The 20,376-nt window shown below is 48.4% G+C and overlaps 1 protein-coding gene across 3 annotated transcripts in view; it reads left to right on the top strand.

The window, feature by feature from the left end:
• The window catches only part of SHANK3 (SH3 and multiple ankyrin repeat domains 3), a 780,355-nt gene that overhangs the window by 307,461 nt on the left and 452,518 nt on the right, over window positions 1–20,376 (top strand). The window lies entirely within an intron of this gene.

Here is a 20,376-nt window from a genome sequence, read left to right on the forward strand (position 1 = left end):
ACCTGGGGAAACTAAACATCAGCCATGGTACCTCTGAGGGGCACTGCTTCCCCACTGGTAAGCACTGAGCCTCAATATAACAAGGTACAACTTCTGCTAAGAGGAGCGGGAACATTATCTTAATTTGGGACAAAACAAACACAATTATTCAAAATTACACACACAGCAATAAGCACCTAGAACACTGCCTGGGTACAAAATGTATATCTCCATCTGACTGGAGAGATGCAGAAATAATCTGAGATCTGCTGGTTTGCTGGGCTCTAGATACACAATTCGTATCTGCATCTGATCCGTGATCTGCAGAAATGGTCTGTGGATATCCACATCCGTGGGTACAGATATGTGCAGACATAAGGCAGCTATCTGTGGATTTGAGAGGCTTTATAAACACCCACCTCCCAGAATCTCTGGCAGTGACCTTTGCCGTAAATTTCCTGTCTTGGAGTGTGAAAGTCCAATAGACAAATGCCTCTTTAATGTGCCCCCCCTTCACTCCCTTCTACGCTCAGAGTCCGTTGGGAAGTGCCAGAGTCTTTACTTCTGCATCTATTGCTGCCCATCACTCTCCGCTGCTGCTGCCCTTCCAGCTGTGTGGCTGTTTTCTGGGATTCCACCACCTGGCTCAGCCACTTGTGATTTCAGCTCTCAGTGCTTTCCCTGGGAAGTGGGGCACCTTGCCCACCCCAGGCCTAGGGCTCAGTCCCCTCGCCCAGCCTGCTCATGAGAAGATGCAGCGACTCTCCGTTGAGTCTGACCCGCTCTGTGTAAACCCAGAGAGGCTGGGTCACATGGCCCGTAGACCCTTTCCTAGAGTCTGCGCCTACGAGGAGGAATACTTGCCCCCTCCTGTGTGTGACAGCATCTCCCTCTCACCCACACACCCCTAGTGAGTGAGGTTACAATCACCGTGACCACCCTCAGTTAGGACATATCAAGTACAGTACAGCAAGGGTAACAGTTTGCTACCCCTGAGTCCAAACTAAAGTCAGCTTTAACCCAAAATGGTCAAAATGTATCCCTCAGGCAAACCAGAGATGTCTGCTGACCACCTACACAACGTAGGTGTGTCCAGACTAATCCAGTCTGCTCCTGGGGTCTTTTGCTCCAGTTCCTTAATAGATGGTAGGGAGAGCTCATTCAGCTCCCTGGTTGACATGAGAACGGGGATCACGGGAACAAACTCTAGCCCATCTTCCTTACTCTGGAACTGGTTTAGTCTCTGGTGCCACAGGGGGAGGCAGCGCACGTGCACACATGGTGAATGCTGCATTCGTCTTATTTGTATTGTTGATCCTCTTGCTCCCCTTTCACACTCTTGCACATTCTCTTGCGGGTCCTCAGTCAACAAAGACTTAAATCTATGGTCCTGATTATCCAGGCCACCAGACATCTATATATCTATGCCGTGCCAAGAGTCCTAGACCCTGGTGTTATCAGAGGTAAGTCAAACAGTTACCAGCTACTTTACAAGCAGCAATTTCATAGGGATATGAGGGAGACTGCACCAATGGTGGATTACTTAGCTTAATTGCAAAGGTTCCTCGAAGGTTGATTCACCATCTATACAACTTACAAAACCTCTCTAATGCAACTCTCACATCCGAACAGATCAACATAAAATCCCCATTTAACAAATCTAGCATAGCACAACTCACACACAAATCAACACAATCCCCATGGCATATACTAAACCAGCAGACACAATAACCCCTCGTGCAGATAGCTTTCTACTGTAGCACACATCCTTTGCCCGACACAAAAAAACAAAACAAATCTCCCAGCATGCGCGTGCACCTCCCCGCGCACACACACGCGCGCACACACAATCCTCCCTTAAGTACTGCAAAACCATAAATTGGCGTGGCAAACTAAGTTCATCACTAGGGGACGTATAAAAGTCATTTGGCTATATACCAGCTGGACCTGCATTGTGGTGAGTTCTCCCAGTCAGTGTCACAGCCGCAATTATTAGCTTCTCGGTATGGAGAGTTCATTCAGGTGATTTGCTCATGGCAGTGTGACAGCTGCATAACTACTCTCTTTCTGGATTTCACAGCAGTCGTCTTAGCTAGGGCTCGTACAGATAATCAATAGGACGTTCGTCAATGACAAGGCTTTAATTGTTACCAAGCCAGGGACACTCTCACTGTCCTCAGCTTCTGTGAGCTGTTGTGAGACCTTGGTCTGCTAGATCGAAGAGCCCTGTGTTCTCACATCTCTGTTCTGCATGCAGGCAGGCACTAATAAACTGTGATCAAGTCGCCCCTCGGTTAAAGTAAAGAAACTGATCTTGAGTCTATTACTCGAAGGCAGGTTTTCCATTCTTGTAGCTCTGATCTGTACTCTTTCCAGTTTATTAATAACATCCTTTTTCCATTGTGGGAAACAGAGCTGGAGACAGTATTTCAGGAGCGCTTTCACCAGTGCAGAGTACAGTAGGGCTGTGTCTAGACTGGCCAGTTTTTCTGGAAAATCATCCACTTTTCTGGAAAAACTTGCCAGCTGTCTACACTGGCCGCTTGAATTTCCGCAAAAGCACTGACGATCTCATGTAAGATTGTCAGTGTTCTTGCAGAAATGCTATGCTGCTCCCATTCGGGCAAAAGTCCCTTTTGAGCAAAGCTTTTGCACAAAAGGGCCAATGTAGACAGCTCAGATTTGTTTTCCGCAAAAAAGCCCTGACGGCGAAAATGGCGAATGGGGCTTTTTTACAGAAAAGCGCGTCTAGATTGGCACAGATGCTTTTCCGCAAAAAGTGCTTTTGCAGAAAAGCATCCGTGCCAATCTAGACGCTCTGTTCCGAAAATGCTTTTAACGGAAATGTTTCTGTTAAAAGCATTTCCGGAAAATCATGCCAGTCTAGACGTAGCCTAGCAGTATAACTGCACTCCTGCTACTCAGCACTCCCTGGCTGGCAGTGCACATACCCTGCACCAGCTTTGGAGCTTGATCTGTCAACGTGGGCAAGCTGCCTCACTCACCTCTGCTCCTGGGAGGCTGCTCAGGCTCAGCTGTGTCCGTCTGGTAAGGCGCAAGTCCAGCTTTGGAGCGCTGCCAGCTGAAGTGGCTTGTGCCCAATTTAAGCAACATCCAGGTCCCTAATTTCTCCAGCTGACAGGGTCCTGTGTCAAAGTGTTGTGGCCCAGACGGGGTGGCTAAGGGGGAGGTTCAGATAGCATTGTGGCAGGTAGGGAAAGATATGGCAGTCAGATCGGGACTGGTTAGCACAGGGGAACAAGGTTTATTCCTTGTTCCTGGCCTATCTCCAGCCTCAATGACCCTGGGAACCTCAACACCTGGCCATCAGCCCTGAGGGCGCTGCTGCTGAATGCTAGGCCAGTATCCCACAAGACAGCTGTCATCCATGATTTAATTCTGGATAAAGGGGCCGACCTGGCTTGCATCACTGAGACCTGGCTGGGAGTGGAAGGAGGCGTTGACCTTTCCCGACTGTGCCCGGCCGCAGTTTGATGGTCAGGGAGGTGGGGTGGCGATTGTCTATCGGGATACCATCTCACTGGCCAGGGCCTTGGTCCAACACAGTGCGTTTGTGTGTTTGTACCTGATGTTAAGTGGCCGGGACAGGTTGGGTGTTCTACTTGTAGTCTCAGTGGTCTCGACGTGGCACTGAGAACCCTGAGGCTTCTGGTCTTGCGGGACTTCAATATTCATGCCGACACTGTCCTGTCTGGTCCAGCCCAAGATTTCATGGATACCATGATGACTCTAGGACTGCCCCAAGAAATAACTGCCCCAATGCATATCACTTGATCTGGTCTTTTGGACTAAGGGTGATAGAATTCTTGGGATAAGAGATCATAAAATACTAAGACTGGAAGGGACCTCGAGAGGTCATCGAGTCCAGTCCCCTGCCCCCATGGCAGGACCAAATACTGTCTAGACCATCCCTGATAGACATTTATCTAACCTACTCTTAAATATCTCCAGAGAGGGGGATTCCACAACCTCCCTGGGCAATTTATTCCAGTGTTTAACTACCCTGACAGTTAGGAACTTTTTCCTAACGTCCAACCTAAACCTCCCTTGCTGCAGTTTAAGCCCGTTGCTTCTTGTCCTATCCTCAGAGGCCAAGATGAACAAGTTTTCTCCCTCTTCCTTATGACACCCTTTTAGATACCTGAAAACGGCTCTCATGTCCCCCCTCAGTCTTCTTTTTTCCAAACTAAACAAGCCCAGTTCATGAAGCCTGGCTTCATAGGTCATGTTCTCTAAACCTTTAATCATTCTTGTCGCTCTTCTCTGTACCCTTTCCAATTTCTCCACATCTTTCTTGAAATGTGGCGCCCAGAACTGGACACAGTACTCCAGCTGAGGCCTAACTAGTGCAGAGTAGAGCGGCAGAATGACTTCACGAGTTTTGCTTACAACACATCTGTTGATACAACCTAAAATCATATTTGCTTTTTTTGCAACAGCATCACACTGTTGACTCATATTCAACTTGTGGTCCACTATGACCCCTAGATCCCTTTCCGCCATGCTCCTTCCTAGACAGTCACTTCCCATCTTGTATGTATGGAACTGATTGTTCCTTCCTAAGTGGAGCACTTTGCATTTCTCTTTATTAAACCTCATCCTGTTTACCTCTGACCATTTCTCTAACTTGCTAAGGTCATTTTGAATTATGTCCCTATCCTCCAAAGAAGTTGCAACCCCATCCAGTTTGGTATCATCTGCAAACTTAATAAGCGTACTCTCTATCCCAATATCTACATCATTGATGAAGATATTGAACAGTACGGGTCCCAAAACAGACCCTTGAGGAACTCCACTTGCTATCCCTTTCCAGCAGGATTTAGAACCGTTAACAACAACTCTCTGACTACGGTTATCCAGCCAATTATGCACCCACCTTATCGTGGCCCTATCTAAGTTATATTTGCCTAGTTTATCAATAAGAATATCATGCGAGACCGTATCAAATGCCTTACTAAAGTCTAGGTATATGACATCCACCGCTTCTCCCTTATCCACAAGGCTCGTTATCTTATCAAAGAAAGCTATCAGATTAGTTTGGCATGACTTGTTCTTCATAAACCCATGCTGGCTATTCCCTATCACTTTATTACCTTCCAAGTGTTTGCATACGATTTCCTTAATTACCTGCTCCATTATCTTCCCTGGGACAGACGTTAAACTGACCGGTCTGTAGTTTCCTGGGTTGTTCTTATTCCCCTTTTTATAGATGGGTACAATATTTGCCCTTTTCCAGTCTTCTGGAATCTCCCCTGTCTGCCATGATTTTTCAAAGATCATAGCTAAAGGCTCAGATACCTCCTCTATCAGCTCCTTGAGTATCCTGGGATGCATTTCATCAGGACCTGGTGACTTGCTGACATCTAACTTTCCTAAGTGATTTTTAACTTGTTCTTTGTGTATCCTATCTTCTAAACTTACCCTCTCTCTGCTTGTATTCACTACGTTAGGCACTCTTCCAGACTTCTCGGTGAAGACCGAAACAAAGAAGTCATTGAGCATCTCCGCCATTTCCAAGTTTCCTGTTACTGCTTCTCCCTCCTCACTAAGCAGTGGGCCTACCCTGTCCTTGGTCTTCCTCTTGCTTTTAATGTATTTATAAAAGGTCGTCTTGTTTCCCTTTATGCCTGTAGCTAGTTTGATCTCATTTTGTGCCTTTGCCTTTCTAATCTTGCCCCTGCATTCCCGTGTTGCTTGCTTATATTCATCCTTTGTTATCTGTCCTAGTTTCCATTTTTATAGGACTCCTTTTTTATTTTGAGATCATGCAAGATCTCCTTGTTAAGCCAAGCTGGTCTTTTGCCATATTTTCTATCTTTCCTACACAGCGGAATTGTTTGCTTTTGGGCCCTTAACAACGTCCCTTTGAAATACTTCCAACTCTCCTCAGTTGTTTTTCCCTTCAGTCTTGCTTCCCATGGGACCTTACCTACAAGTTCTCTGAGCTTATCAAAATCTGCCTTCCTGAAATCCATTACCTCAATTGTGCTGGTCTCCCTTCTACCTTTCCTTAAGATCATGAACTCTATTATTTCGTGATCACTGTCCCCTATACTGTCTTCCACTTTCAAGTTCTCAACTAGTTCCTCCCTATTTGTTAAAACCAAATCCAGAACAGCTTCTCCTCTGGTAGCTTTTTCAACCTTCTGAAACAGAAAGTTGGCCCCAATGCAGTCCAGAAACTTATTGGATAGCCTGTGCCCCGCTGTGTTAGTTTCCCAATGTATGTCTGGATAGTTGAAGTCCCCCATCACCACCAAATCTTGGGCTTTGGATAGTTTTGTTAATTGTTTAAAAAAGGCCTCATCCACCTCTTCCACCTGGCTAGGTGGCCGGTAGTAGACTCCTAGCATGAGATCACCCTCATTTTTTACCCCTTTTAGCTTAACCCAGAGACTCTCTACACGGCTATCTCCTACGTTCATCTCCACTTCAGTCCAAGTGTGTACATTTTTAATATACAAGGCAACCCCTCCTCCCTTTTTTCCCTGTCTGTCCTTCCTGAGCAAGCCGTACCCTTCCATACCAACATTCCAATCATGCGTCCCATCCCACCAGGTTTCTGTAATACCAATGATATCATAGTTGTATTTATTGGTTAGCAATTCCAGTTCTTCCTGCTTATTACCCATACTTCTCGCATTTGTTTATAGGCATCTAAGATACTGATTTGATCTTGCCTCCCTGTTGTGCCCTGACCCTCCTTTCTCCTTGCCATTATAGGCCGTATTCCCCCCCATTTCCAACCCATCTCCCAGTCCCGCACATGCAGCACTTACCTGTGGGCTTTGCTCACCTGCCCCCGTCGAACCTAGTTTAAAGCCCTCCTCACAAGGTTAGCCAGTCTGTGTCCAAACAAGGCCTTCCCGCTCCTGGAAAGGTGAACTCCATCTCCGCCAAGCAGACCCTCCTGGAAGAGCACCCCGTGATCAAGGAAGCCGAATCCCTCCTGGCGACACCATTGTCGCAGCCAGGCATTCACCTCCAGGATGCACCTCTCTCTGCCCGGGCCCCTACCTTTGACAGGAAGGATCGAAGAGAATACCACCTGCGCTCCAAACTCCTTCACCTGTACTCCCAAAGCCCTGTAGTCACACTTGATCCGCTCAGTGTCACACCTGGCAGTATCATTTGTGCCCACGTGGATGAGTAGCATGGGGTAGTAGTCAGAGGGCCGGATAATCCTCGACAATGCCTCCGTAACATCTCGGATACGGGCCCCTGGCAGAGAGCATACCTCTCGAGATGAGCTGTCAGGGCGACAGATGGGTGCCTCCATTCCCCTCAGAAGAGAGTCTCCAACCACCACTACCCTACGTTTCCTCCTCGCAGTGGTGGCAGGAGACTGCTCAACCTTGGTGGTGCAAGGCCTGGTCTCCTCCACTGTGGGGGGTGACTCCTTGTCTCCTGCAGAAAGTAAAGTGTAACGGTTATGTAACAACACAGTGGGAGGGTTAGGAGCAGGGGTGGAACACTGCCCGCTGCCGGAAGTAACCAGCTGCCAGTGCTCACCCTGCACCACTGCCTCCTCCATAAGTGGCTGGTCAACAATCCCACATCCTAGGACAGTGACCTCCGTGGACTCCACAGGAATACTGTCCAGGAATTCTTCATGGCTTCGAATGCTCCTCGGCCTGGCCACCTCCTCCTGTAGCTCTCCCACCTGCTGCCTGAGAGATTCCACCAGCAGGCACTTTTCACAATGGTTGTCTCTCCCAGCCTGGAGATCACTCAGTGGGAATTGCAAGCCACAAATACAGCAAGACCACACCAGGACCTGGGTAGGAGCATCCATGCTCAGGTTCTCTGTCTGGATACAGGCACAGGTGGAGGAGACAGGAGAAGTACTGGCACAAGCACTTCGGGTCTTCATCACCATCAGTCACTCCCTCTGCTCCACTCCCTCTTCAACTCCCCTGTCTGCAGTCCCCTGTCCGCTTCGCCTTCTTTCAGCCTTCCTTCATAGGTCATGTTCTCTAGACCTTTAATCATTCTTGTTGCTCTTCTCTGGACCCTCTCCAATTTCTCCACATCTTTCTTGAAATGCGGTGCCCAGAACTGGACACAATACTCCAACTGAGGCCTAACCAGCGCAGAGTAGAACGGAAGAATGACTTCTCGTGTCTTGCTCACAACACACGTGTTAATGCAGCCCAGAATCATGTTTGCTTTTTTTGCAACAGCATCACACTGCTGACTCATATTCAGCTTGTGGTCCACTATAACCCCTAGATCCCTTTCTGCTGAACTCCTTCCTACACAGTCGCTTCCCATTCTGTATGTGTGAATGGGATGTGCTTACACTCCCTTTGTCATGGACCAATCACTACCTGGTCAAGTTGGGGACCGATTAAGATAGTCCGTCCTTGGAGGCTAATGGATCTGGAGGGCTTCCTGAGGTCCCTGAGGGATTATTCGCCATTATGGCAAATAGTCCTGTTGATTCCCTAGTCGATATATGGAACATCAAGGTAGCCCAGGTGGTTGACATGAGTGCTCCTAAGTGCCCTCTGTGGGCTAGTCAAGCCACGTTTGCTCCCTGGTTTTCTGGGGAGATGATGGCAGGAAATAGTCTGTGGGACAGCTAGCACGCTGCTGGAGGAGAACTAGAGCTGAGTCTGATCGATTGTGGGTCAGAACTCAATCGAGAACTTACTCTTGTGGCGGTGCTGACAGCGGAGAAGAGCTACTTGTCCACCCATACTGCATCCGCACCATGCCGTCCAGCCTGTTTCGAGTGGTGCGGGGCCTGTTACAGTCTGGCACTCAGGATGAAATGGAGGAGCTATTGGCTCCCCATTGTGATCTGTTCGCAAAGCACTTTGCAGATCAGATCGCTTGCGTCCAGTCTGATTTGGACTCTGGCTGCTGTGTAAGCGGGGCACAGAACGTGTTGAGTGTACTGCCCAGTCATATTTCATTGAAACAGTTTCAGCTATTGCAGACTGAGGATGTGGACAAAGTGCTTGGAGGAGTGCGACTGACCACGTGCTCTCTTGACCCCTGCCCTTCATGACTTATTAAATCTAGCTGGGAAGGGATGACTGGTTGGGTCCAGGAGAGTATTAATGCATCTTACAGATCTGGTATGGTTCCTGCTGCCTTGGAAGAGGCAGTGATAAAACCGTTACTTAAGAAGCCTTCCCTGGACCCATGTGATTTGAATAACTATCGCCCAGTTGCTAATATTCCTTTCTTGGGCAAGGTACTCGAGTGGGCGGTAGTGTTGCAACTCCAGGCTTTCTTGGAATAAACAGATTGTTTAGCTCCATTTCAGTCTGGCTTTAGGCCGGGTTTTGGAACTGAAACCGCCTTGGTCGCCCTGATAGACGACCCACGCCGGGAGATAGATAGGGGGAGTGCGTCCTTGTTGATTCTCTTGAACCTCTCATCGACCGTGGTATCCTTCTGGAATGCCTGGCAGAATTGGGTATCGGAAGCACTGTTCTGCAGTGGTTCCGGTCTTACCTGCCAGGATGCTTTCAGAAGGTGGAGCTAGGGGGCTGCTATTCGACCCCGTGGTGATTGTGCTACGGGGTCCCGCAAGGTTCCATCTTGTCCCTTAGGTTGCCGGTCCACGGTATAAAAAAGGTTGGGAAGCACTGCCCTTTGCTGTTTAACATCTACGTGAAGTCGCTGGGAGAGATCGTAAGGAGTTTTGGAGGATGGTGCAGATGACACTCAACTCTATTTCCCTGTGACATCAGAACCAGGTGTGGTGGTGACGGATTTAAACCGGTGTCTGGAGGGGGTGATGGACTGAATGAAGTCAAACAAACGGAAGTTGAATCCAGATGAGACCGAGGTCCTGTGGATCAGGAAGCCATCTGTTCAGGAATGTGATGTGATATCTGTTCTAGATGGGGTTACACGCCCCCTGAAAGAACAGGTACACAGCTTGGCGGGAGTCCTGGACCCTTTTTTAACATTTGAGAACCAGATTTCCTCACAGGCCAGGAGTGCTTTTGGGCAGCATCGTCTGATCCGCCAGCTGTGACAACTTCCTGAACAAGCATGACTTGGCCACAGTGATCCATGCTCTGGTTACATCCCAGTTGGATTATTGCAGTGCACTTTATGTGGGGCTGTCACTAAAGAGCCTTTGGAAATATCCGCTGGTCCACAGTCTGGCAGCTTAAGTTTTAACTAATACTCGTTACACAGAGCACGTTATGCCAGTGCCCCAGCAGCTGCACTGGCTTCCAGTATGTTTCCGGGCACAATTTACGGTCTTGGTTATGACCTATAAAGCCCTAAATGGGTTGGGACCGGGGTATCTGAAGGACTGTCTCCTCCCATATGAACCTGCCTGGGGACTGAGGTCAGCTGGGGAGGTTCTGCTTAGTTTCCCCCACTTACGGAGATAAGATTAACATCTACGCGGAACAGGGCCTTCTCAGCTTTTTCTCCTAGGCTGTGGAATTCTCTTCTCTGGGATATTCGCCATTGTTTCGGTCTCAGGACGTCCCTTATCCTGCCTTCCTAATATGGGAGCCAGCTCCATCCCTGGGGTGATGGAAAACCCACCCTTTTTACTCATGCTTTTATTGGTGTTTGAGCCTGTGTGTGTGAGAGAGAGAGTCCCTCCGCTCGAGAAGTCTTAGCAGGTTTTATGTCCCCCTGGGGTCTTGTGTTTTAATTCTGTATATATATTTATATTGTGTTTTAAAAAATGTTGTTAGCCACCTCGAATATTCTAAATAGAGAGGTAGGGTAAAAATATTTTAAATAAATAAATACATAAATAAAGTGCTGTGCAGCCAGTATACACCAAGGTCCATGAATTTTCTGAGTCAACCTAATCAGGTGCCTAGATCCCAACACATTCAGAATGGCATCAAGGTCCCCCTCCAGGTTGGCCCAACTCAATGCGAGGTCCTGGCATTATCAACTCCAGTTAACTCTGGCACCTACTGTAAATAGAACTAAAGTCCCAGGATCCATCTGAAGTAAGAGCCTAGGATCTGGTACCGTGGACTGTGGTGAACCACTTGATGAAACAGTCTAGTGTCTTTTATGGTATTCATGTCCCCACAGCAGTCAGGGTGTCTGGTCAAATGTCGAGGTTCTGGCAAAATTGATTGGTGCCCCACTTGACTGAAATGTATCAGCATCAATATACTTAGACCCAGGAACCTGAGCCATCTTGGTTGACCATGTCTGTTGCTGAGAATCTAGCACAATTGACTCTATTGAGCCACTTTGCTGTACAGCTGTAGGACCCCTGGGGTATGTCTAGACTACATGGCTCTGTCGACGGAGCCATGTAGATGAGTTTACTAGACATAGCAAAATGAAACGGCGATTTAAATAATCGCTGCTTCATTTACATCAAAATGGCCGCCATGCTGTGCCGACAATCAGCTGATCGGCACAGCGGGACAGTCTAGACGCCCTGCGGTCGACAAGGGAAGCTTTTGTCAACCGCTCCGGTATGCCTCGTGAAACGAGGTTTACCGGAGCGGTCAACAAAGGCTTCCCTTGTCAACCACAGAGCATCTAGTCTGCCCCGCTGTGCCACCAAACAGCTGATCGTCGGCACAGCGCAGCGACCATTTTTATGTAAATGAAGCGGCGATTATTTAAATCACCATTTCATTTTGCTATGTCTAGTAAACTCATCTACATGGCTCCGTCGACGGAACCATGTAGTCTAGACATACCCCTGGGTTCCAGCACTGCTGGTAATAGAGCTAGTGACTTTAGTAAAGCACTAGCAGAAGTGGTTCTGTATCATTGCTAAGAAGAATAGGGTCCTCAGATCATCTATGACAACCTCATTTAGTGCCAAAGACCAAGCTCCATTAGCTCAGGTGAACCATTTGTCAAAGTGTTTGGCGCCTGATGTTACAAGGGCCTTAGGAGAATTGGCTTTCAGCTGTGAATATGCATAACTCGGAAATGCTCAGTGTAAAACCGATCATGTAACATCAATTTTACACTTATAATTTGCTGAATTTGTGTGTGTTATTTTTGTGCACGTGTCATCCTTCTATGTGAAGTTAGAACTACAATCACATTTACACGTCTTATTTCTAAATGTGCTGAGGCCCATTACTGATGCCATCCCCATGGAAAATACCAGGTTCAAGCTGGATTCCAGTTACAGGTGGCATGGTCACATGTCTTCCTAGGACCAACCACAGTTTGGGCTTACAGGACAAACACAACCATCCACAGGCCGTGGGTTTGAGTACTGAGTCATTAGGTACCTGAAGTACCTTTTCCATAAGCTTCTAGGAAGCAAGAATTTTTTAAAGAGAAATTTAGGCAGCCACTGCTGGAACCATACTGTCTTGGCACAAAAGGTCTCTATTCTGATTGGACTGGGCTCTGGGTGCCTCATCTCCGATGCTTGTAGTCCTGGGGCCTGTTCTTCTGCAGTGACAGGAAGAGCTGGGCATGGCAGGCAGTGTGTCAAGCTCACACACTATGGAAGTTCTGTCAGACTGTTTTAAATTTACCTGAGCACCTAGGTAGTGACAGTGTCCAATGGGAAGGCAGGTAACTTGAGAATATAGGATTCTCTACTGAGATGAAGTAGGTGTGCAGTGCTATTCCTTAGCTATCCAGCACAGGAAAAAGGCTGCCTGTAAATGACATTGGCATTGAAAGGTTTAAAACAAACCAAAGGAAATGTTTCTTCACTCAGCACACAGGCAGCCTGTGGAACTCCTTGCTAGAGGATGTGGTGAAGACCAGGACTTTAACAGGGTTCAAAAAAGAGCTGGACAGATTCCTGGAAGTTAGGTCCATCAATGGCTATTAGCCAGGATAGGTAGGAATGGTTTCCCTAGCCTCTGTTTGTCTGGAAATGGGTGACCGGGGAGGAATCACGTGAGAATTACCTGTTGTGTTTCCTCCCTCTGGGGCATAGAACCATAGAGCTGGCAGAGACCTCAGGAGGCCATCAAGTCCAGCCCCCTGCCCAAGGCAGGACCAATCCCAACTAAATCAACCCGGCCAGGGCTTTGTCAAGCCAAGACTTAAACACCTCTAGGGATGGAGAATCCTCCACCTCCCTAGGGAACCCATTCCAGTACATCTGGCACTGGCCACTGTGGGCAGACAGGCTACTGGGCTAGATGGACCTTTGGTCTGACCCAGTCTGGCCGTTCTTATGTTCTTCTTATACCACCTCCTCTCATGCAACAAACTCCAGCTCTGGTATATCAGGTCAATCGGCCACATGTGTCCACGAGACCTCTCCTTAAACAACAAACGTACCCAAAAAGAGCGAGAACCCTGCTGTCCTGCCTTCTTGTGTCTCATACGCCAGGGCCTTCATGCATTCATTTTTGTATCTAGACTTTGGTCTACAAACAGGTCATTTCCAAACTCGGGCCACAAACGTGGATGTGCTTTAATTACAGTCCCCTCTGCTTCTTTCCAGGAGTCTGTGCAGTCCCTGGTGGCACATGGTGCCTCTGGTGTCAAGCTGCAGAATGACCTTGGAGAGCCATGTCCCTGGGGAAACATGCAGACACTGTCTCAAGTGCGGACAGTATTGTAGCCCTAGTCCATAGAAAGGCATGCACCTCAAAGCTCTCATGGTTAATTCACTGCTTGTGCAGAGAGCAAATGGAACTCGGCCTATCCAGTCCTGAGACCCCTTTCAACCTAATTTCCTGTTTAGATATTTGTGTGTAGTTTTTCGTGCAATGTTAGGTGTCGGGGCAGCCCATGACTATAGGCGGACTCGGCCACCGCCGCCCAGGGCACCCGATGATGATGTCACGGGGCGCCCAGGGTGCCCAATGATGACGTCAGTCCATTGACAGCCCTGCAGGCGGGGGCGCCGATCGTGCGTTCCACAGCCGGCCTCGGGCCACTCCTGTTAGGTGTTGGAGCGACTGATATCCTGAGGGAGCTCTTTCTGCCACCCAGACTCCCAGGGCTCCCTGACAGAGCTATGTTGGGCCCTGAGCCCTGTACAGGTGTCAAGAGGTGCAGCTCTTGTCCCTCGGTCACACACTATATGGTGCCACATTTGCCTGGCTGAATCCCATTTGGTCATTCTGTGTGGGGTCTGCCGTGCCTTCAAACGCCAGAGAAGAAAGAGGTACCCAAGACTGGGCAGACATGGACACCACTTGCGTCTTGTGCAGTGTTTCCTTGGCCCATCGTTTGTGTCTAGGCCAGCTTCATTGCCAAAGGCCTCTCTGCTTGGACTGAAGGGGCACATGCTGCTGTTGGCCTTACTGCCACCCTCAGCTAAGGGCTCAAGCATAAGATCCCCTCAGTCCCAAATGAGGAGTGACCCTATTCCTCAGCACCCATTGGTGCCTCAGCGCCCCCCAGGCTAAAATGGCACCCAAGCCTAACCTGGCACTGGCCACATACGTTTCTGTCTCGGTTCCTCAGCTGTTGATGTGGCCCTGTGTTGCAGACCCCGCTAAAGCCCTTGGAGAAGCTGCATGACAAATGCCATCAGCACCGACTCAACCTCTGGTGCTTCAGAGTGCATTTGGCGCCAAGATAGGAGCAGTGCGTCCCATTTGGTCATCACCAACTCTGGTGCATCCTACAGAACCGCAGTATGGTCAGCCTGATCTAGATGACTGGGACGAGGGAGCTCCCGGAGAGCCTTATGACTTCCTGTGGGCAGTCGACACGTGTCACCAGATTGGAACTTCTGTGCTTCTAGCAGATGAGCAAAACAATTCAGGAATTCCTGGGAGAGGATGGCACAGATACTCTTACTGCCCACAGGGGTCTCAGCTTCAGATACTTCCAGCCTGTTGTTTGTTGGAGTCACATTCGAAGGAGAAGCTGGCTCTCCCACTCAGTTCTGACCACTTACACCCAGTAAGGAGCATCTTCTTATCTTCATGCTTGTCCCTTTCTAGGAAAACATGCATGCATCTTGTACCCAGTTCCTGTGGTGGGTTTTCAAGCTCAGCACACAGCAATAACTCCCCCACACACAAACACACACTCCAGACAGCCACTTACCACAAGGGTCCCGTATTTACTCCTCTTTTACCTGGAGAACTCCCTCTCCAAAATCCCTGTTAGCGGCTCCTGTTCGCAAGCTCCCTGGTGGCTGACTCACAGGCTTATATAGCTCTGCTAGCTCCTCCCCCTGACTGAGGCTCAGCCAATTAACAGAGGCTTCTAGATTTCTAGATCTCTTGGCCTCAGGGCAGTCAGTTATCAGCCCATCATACTGTGATATTACTGTGTCCTATGGGAATCCAGGAGCCTCACTCTGAATTTCTACCCAGCGGAGCTTCAGGAAGCAGCAGAGAATAGGTGACAGAAGATATGTCCTGAGTAGGCAGGCTTGGAGGGCCATGGTATGATTGCCTGACCCAGTGACTGCCTGGGTATCTTACTTCCCAGTCCCCAGGAGGAGTTATGGTTTGAGACCTGCCTGGACCTCAGAACCCTGAGCTGTAATAGAAGAATATCCCAGTGCTTAAGGGTAACATTAGTGAACATCCTTCCTTCCTTCCTTCCCTGGGGAGATGCTTTTGTAGCTCTGTCTTAAAGGATGGTTGTACAAAGGAGATTACCATCCCCCTACAGGTGCTGCATCATTTTCTGGGGAGACAGCAAGGAGTTCATCTTCCAGAGGGCTGCCCTTGATTCCTCCCTCCCCTGCAGTCAAACACAAAGAGGCCTCTAACCTAGCACGGGGTGCCGGTGGCCATGACCTCAAAGGAGATGGGCTTCTTATAAGCCAGAGGTCCACGTTTCCGATCAGTGATGTTAGTGCTTTGGTTTAGATTATTGTTTCATAAGGTGTCAGATAAGTTGGCTCAGTCAAATGATTAATTAAAGACAGACCAGCACAGAGGGGCTTTGGGAAATAGCTCTGCAGTGACCACAGCTTACATTTTCAGTGTGTGTCTGTCCCAAAGTATCAACTTAATTTGACTTCTGTTCAGAGTCCCCTTGCTTACAAGCAGAGATTAATTACCCGTGATCTCCTTTTCTTATCTAGCTTCATACCTGTTTTTCAGGGTACAGGGACATCTGTCCCAGGCCTCCCTAGCATAGTTTACATATCACACATAAACACTCTGGTTGTTAGTATGCTGTGAAATGCAATTCATAGACAGCATTTTACTTCTCACAGATTCTGCCCATACAAAGAACAAATGTTGGGACAATTGAATGCCTAGTAACTTCCCACAATAAAACTTGACATGAGCACAGTGTATTGTAGAACTAGAGTTTAAACAGCTACAACAGTAGCCTAATCCAGAATCTCCCCATCTCCATTATGGAAGGTAATTTAACTAACTAAAAATCAATGAGTAGTCCTGCAGCATCTTCTTCTTTGCCCTTAGCTCCTATGGGAGCATAGGCCATCAACAATTTCTTTCCAAGCCTCTCTTGCAGCATTTTAGATTAACAAAAATAGATAGGGTCCTAAGCTTTCGTGGGCTGGAACACATTTTTTCAGATGCATGAAGTGGAAACTTCAGTTTGGCTGGGATATGTCCACATGCAAAGATGGGCGTGTTACATTACCATGCGGAGGTCAGACCAGGGCTAAGGAGGCCAGTTCAGTCAGGGTGTATGTGGCCCACTCCCAGCCATTGAGAAGAAGGTGAGAATACTAAAAGGGAGAAAATTACTTGTTGTAGAGAGCCAGCCCTCCCTGTCGCTCTTCAGACCCAGTGTGTCAGTGTCAGTTTTACTAACTAAAGCAGAGAGCCAGCCCCTCAGACGCAGTGTGACTCAGTTTTACCATTTCTGCCCCAAGGGAGTTCACTCTCCTGTTGCAATCTAGGAAAATCTCGAGCCTTTAATGTTATAAGAAAAACTGGCCATGGTTCTTGTCCTAGGCCAATGCTAAGGGAATAACCCTGTCTCAGACTGGAGTCCCTGCAATCCAGAATACCTGTTCCGTTTAAAATGTCAGCACGCAGCCAGAGCCTCAGAGGCCCAGCTGGAAGTATATCTTCCTATTGCCTGTCTTCTGAGGAAGGGTCTGTTTTCTCTTACCCAGGTGTCTCTAGGTTCTGGAAAGCATGACAAATGCATTCCCCTCTGTCAGGGAACTCCCTGCTTCCTGGGGCTTGGACCTCCTTGTTACAAATGTCATAGTCCCCCCCGTATGAGCAGTATGCTAACTTTTTTATGGCTGACCTAGAACAACGTTTCCTCAACTCCCGTCCCCTTTCACCCCTTCTCTACCTACGGTACATCGATGACATCTTTATGATCTGGACGCATGGCCAAGAAACACTGGAGAAATTCCACAGAGATTTCAACAACCTACACCCCACCATCAACCTCAGCCTGGACCATTCTACACGAGAGATCCACTTCCTGGACACCACAGTACAAATCAACAATGGAAAATTAGACACCACTCTCTACAGAAAACCCACCGACTCATACAGTTACCTACATGCTTCCAGCTCCCATCCAGAACACACCACACGATCCATCGTCTATAGCCAAGCCCTTTGATACAACCGCATCTGCTCTAATCCCACTGACAGAGACCAGAAGCTTCAGGATCTCTACCAAGCATTTATAAACCTCAACTACCCACCCGGAGAAATAAAAAAGCCAATTGAAAGAGCCAGACGAATACCTAGAAACCTTCTACTTCAAGACAGACCCAAGAAAACCAACAATAGAACACCACTTGTCATCACCTACAGCCCCCAACTTAAACCTGTCCAACACATTATCAATAAACTACAGCCTATACTGGAACAGGATACCAAACTCCAAGAGGCTCTGGGAGACAGACCCATAGTCTCCTATAGACAACCACCTAACCTCAAGATGATTCTTACCAACAACCACAGGACATACCACACTAATACCAACCCTGGTACCTTCCCTTGCAACAAACCCCGTTGCCAGCTTTGTCCACATATTCATTCTGCTGATACCATTATTGGACCTAACCAAGTGAGTTATAAGATCAAGAACACATATTCCTGCGCATCCAGAAATATAATCTATGCTATCATGTGCCGAAAGTGTCCGTCTGCTATGTACATTGGACAAACATCTCAGACACTTCGCCAAAGGATCAATGCCCACAAAACAGATATCAGACAAGATCACAAAGAGAAAACAGTTTCTTGCCATTTTAACCAGAAAGGACACTCTCTCAATGACTTAACCACCTGCATTCTGCTGCAAAGACCTTTTACATCTGCACTTGAAAGGGAATCCTCTGAACTGTCATTCATGTTAAAATTCGACACTCTCCAAAAAGGAATGAACAAACACTTGAACTATCTCACCCATTACCAAGATAACTTCCCCAATTATCACCTCTAATACCATTAGCTCACAGACATCCCACTCTCCCCACCTCTAATATCATCAATTCACAGACACTTACCTTCCTTCCTTCCCCCGCCCTGCATCCCCCTCCTGTTCTGAAATGTGATTTGTCCTTTTCATATGTGTTCATTTTTTTAATTGTATCCTTTGGTATATATGGTTGTGACTATTTTCTTCCACTATTTGATCTGAGGAAGTGGGTCTGGCCCACGAAAGCTCATCATCTAATAAACCATCTTGTTAGTCTTTAAAGTGCTACATAGTCCTGTATTTTGCTTCAGCTACCCCAGACTAACACGGCTACATTTCTATCACTAAGCCTTAGTGGCGTACTTCTGTCTTCCTCATCACAGCCATCTCTGCTGGGGAATTGGTGAGCTCAGAGCATTAGGGGCTCCCCGCCGCTCCATGTGGTCTAGGACAATGTGATGGTGCTTCCTCGCTTCGTGCTTAAGGTGGCTGTCTCACTGCCACCTTTCTGAATACATTTCCTAGTCCATGTTCTTCCCAAGTGTGGTGGGAGCTGACTGAGGAAATCTGAGCCAAGCCTTTGTCATACCAGCTTCACTCAAGCAAAGGGAATTGGAGCTAGCTGAGCAAGGCCAGGCCTGCCTGGCAAAGAGGGAACAGCTGCCAGCCTCCTTAGCCAAGGGCTACATAAAGGCTGGCAGGAAAGAAGCCAGGGCACAGGAAAGGGAGGAGCAGGAGCCGGAGCACTTCTCTGCTGGCTGCAGGAGCTGGCCGTGCCTGGGGCTGTAACCCTGAAGCTGTTTGTAGCTAGGCGATGGTGGGAAAGTTGAGTGTAAATTCAGAGCCTGGGGGATTGCACTAGCACAGAGATCTCTGGCTGGGCACAGCAGGGCAGAGACGAGGGGGGCTCAGCAACACTCTGTGACATTGACGTCCCATTGATGTCTGGGGAAGCCCAGAGGTGTAATTGTGCTCTGCTCTTAACTAGAGGAGACAAAGACTTTGGCAAAACTGGCAGGGAAATGCTGTGGGGACCCACGTGTTTCCTAATGAAGGGTCTCAGGCTGATTAAAACACTGTCCAGAGCACCGTTCTGCCAGGGCTCTTCCCTCCCTGCTGCCTCAGAGCCACGGCTCCACAAGCACTGGGGGCCTGTGGTAGATCCAAAGCAGGAAGCTGGACTTCAGCGCTGTTCCCTGGCTCTGGAGAGAGTGGGGCTGCAATGCATGTTCCACAAAGGAACTGCCGGCCTCAGGGTCAGGGGCACTGCTCCCTCGCGTCCGCAAGCGTGCAAGCATGGAGGCCTTGCGGAAGAAAGGGAGGTCACTTACCAGCGATGGTTATTCCCTGAGCGTCACATCTGTGCGTTCCTACTTGCCTCTGCCTTGGAGTTCTGAATGCAGGCAGGACCTGAGTTCCTTCAGGGAGTATCTAGACTACAGGGGTTTTTTGAAAAAACTTCCCCTGCATCTAGACTGCTGTCGCATTCTGTCAGCACTAAATCGAAAGAATGTGGCAGTTTTTTCGACCACGGAAAACCTCGTTTTACGAGGAATAACGCTTTTTTCCGAAAGTGCTCTTTCGAAAAAAGGCGCTATGTAATGCAAATTGTGCTTTTTCGAAAGAGAGCATCCAGACTGCCTGCGTACTCTCTTTCGAAAAGGCGGCTTGCAGTCTAGATGCTCTTTTTCGAAAGAGGCTTGCAGTCTGGACTTATCCTCAGGGAGTGCCCTCCTGATCCCCCCACAAACAGCTTTTGAAGGCACTTCTTCAGCCCTACATCAGGGCCCAGGATCCCATGAGCAGGATGCAGAGGTGACGCTTGGAGGAACAAGCGCTGGTAAGTAACTGTCTTTATTGCATGATATTGCTAAAAGGCAGAGTTAAGGTTGTTCGGGTGCCTTAGATGCATCTTATAGCTTACCAGCTGTCTGTCCAGCTCTGCCCTGTCCTTGCCTGTCTGTGAAAAGAGTGAATCCAGGGAGGTTCCTTCTGTGAACTCGTGGGATTTTGAGTCTGCTCACTGTGACCCGGGGTGTGCCCCTCCTCTCAGCAGTGTCCTTTACTGACATTTCCAGGAGGGACAGAGATGTGGCTCCCTTGGCTGTTCCAGATGCATGGGAGACAGCATCACTCCAG

The sequence above is a fragment of the Pelodiscus sinensis genome, chromosome 1 (genome assembly GCF_052426305.1).
Source record: "Pelodiscus sinensis isolate ZL-2025 chromosome 1, ASM5242630v1, whole genome shotgun sequence".
In the NCBI taxonomy this organism is placed as follows: domain Eukaryota; kingdom Metazoa; phylum Chordata; order Testudines; family Trionychidae; genus Pelodiscus; species Pelodiscus sinensis.